Here is a 2,500-nt window from a genome sequence, read left to right on the forward strand (position 1 = left end):
GTATTGATAATGACCTCTTAACCAGTTTTTCCATTGATTTATTCCAGAATTCCGAAGTTTCTTATGTCTTAATTCATAATGAATTATTCCTTGTTTTCCAAAATAATCTTTTATTGAAGTCTTAAGAAAAAAAGACGTTCCGTGATATTGAAGAATAGATCTTAACTTATACAAGTTAAGAACTTGTGTTTGTGATATTTTGTAAAATACATATGCTTGTGACAAGGAGGATAAGTCAAAAAAATTCTGTGAATTCTTATTACTAATATTATAAAGTGACTTTTTTATAGTCGAAATAAAATTCATTTTATTTTGATTTGTTTTATTAATTCTTTTTTTATTTTTTTTATTATTGTAAATGGATTTATCAATCATTTTTTTTGTTGATTCAACAAAAAGTTGTATATTAATTCTGGGAATATTAATAATAGATAGAAGGATATCTGCGTATATCCTTTCAGTGAAAAATTTTATAAAATAATGTAATTTACGGATTAATCGAGTATTTCTTCTTTTTAATATTTGCCAATTTGGTGATTCCAATCTTTTAGCATTATAACTTGTTTTATTAGGACTATCATTTATTTCTGGAGTCACTTTTTTTTTATTTTTTGTAATTCTTTTTATTTGATTTCTGATTGTGCTTGTTCTATCAGTCAGATCTTTCATTTTTTTTTCTGTCAGTAAAAAATTTGTCCAATATGTAGATTGAATTCGACTAAAGGATTTATGAATTATATGATTGCGGGTTATAGAATCTTTTTCTTTTTTTTTTTAGTTTCGCTTGATTTATATATTTCTCTCAATCTAAATAATAGAATTGGATTTACTTTTGAGAGTTCTTTTTTTATTTTTTTTAAAAACGGAATGCCCTTGATAATCCATTTTTTTGTTTTTTTTGAGATATTTAGAAATTTTGTTCTTTCTTTTAAAACTTTTAGAAATATAAAATACTTTTTTTTCAATTTTCCAATTTTTTTTTCGAGTTTCTTAAAAATGGGTTCAAAAAAGGAAGGCCGTTTTTGGGGAGAACCAAAAGGAAGTTCAGCTTCCATTCCCCAAACCGTTAAAAAAAAAAAATCATCTTTTTGTCCTTTCTTTTTGATTCGATCTATATGAGAGGACCGTGGCTTAGATCTGTGCCAGGGTTTCAGACAGAAAGGAAATAGCATCTTTATTTGAATACCGTCTATTAACCAATTTTTCGGAAATTCTGTTTCTGATAATTGAACACCATTATAGGTGCATTTAACATGCATTTCTTTATTCCATTCATTTAAATCCTCAGACCACTCAGGAAATTGTAATAATAGCATACGGCCAATATTTTTAGCTATTATCAATGACGGTAATATAATATATTTTCTAAGAATCGATTGAGTTATTAACATGGAACCTCTTATTACTTGAGCAAATGGAATGGTATCCCAGGCTTCTGCTACTTCTATCCGCGCTTTCTCTTTTCTTTTGTTCTCTTCTTTTTTGTCCTTTTCCTTTTTTTCCCTTTCTTTTATTTCTTCTTCTGTATAATCTGAAATTTTGAATTCTGCTCCCTTTCCTATACAATTTCTAAAAATGAGTTTTATCAGTTCGGAGATATCAAAAAAAAAAGGGTGTGATTTGTCTATTCTGTCCAAAAAAAGCGGAGAATGTGCATTTGCTTGAAAAAATTCCCAAATAACTGTTTTACATCTTTGGGCTCGCATTGAACCTTTGATTATGTCTCGACGAAAATCAGATTGTTGCGAATATCGTATCAAAGCTACTTCGTCTCTTTTATTAGAATTATTAGTATCCTTATTATTAGGATCGGTATTTCCCCGGTTATCAGTAAAAATCACTACACGTTTGGCTTTTCTTGAACGAATCTGATAATCTATTGGTACTTCTTCTTCACTTTCTCCTTCCTGTTGTTCTAATTCGTTGATTAATTTGTATGACCATCGAGGGACTTTTTTACTGATTTCTTTTATTCCAATAGATTTTTTTTTTTTTTTTTGATCATTAAGATCACTTCTAATTGCATTGAATAAAAATTTTGTTTTATTTTCGGAATCCATTCTTCCTTGTTCTGAAAATAAAGAAGATCCTTTCAAATTCAAATTTGATTTAAGTTCACTGATTAAAGTCAAGAAATAACTCATTTTTGTTGATAATGGGTTGTTATCAAATATATCTGTTTTATCTTTAAATTCTCGAGAATCCGTATCAGTAAGAAAGATAGTATGAATCTTATTTTTTTCTATGAAATTTTCTATTGAAGTTTCATTTATGATTAAAGGTGAAAACAAATTTTGTATTGTTCCACGATGTGGTCCATTCAAGAAAGGATCATATATTTTGGGCAAGTATTCTTTTTTAGGCTCATCATTACACAATCGAATCCTTTTTTCAAGTAAATCCAGAGAAAGAAATTCTTTGGATAGAACCTCAATTCTATTTATCAACTTTTTGTTTAGATTGTTACTTTTTTGTTTGTTGGTCGAAACCCAATGGTTGT

This window comes from Camellia sinensis, unplaced genomic scaffold (genome assembly GCF_055761805.1).
Source record: "Camellia sinensis isolate YWXY unplaced genomic scaffold, ASM5576180v1 Unanchor545, whole genome shotgun sequence".
Taxonomy (NCBI): domain Eukaryota; kingdom Viridiplantae; phylum Streptophyta; class Magnoliopsida; order Ericales; family Theaceae; genus Camellia; species Camellia sinensis.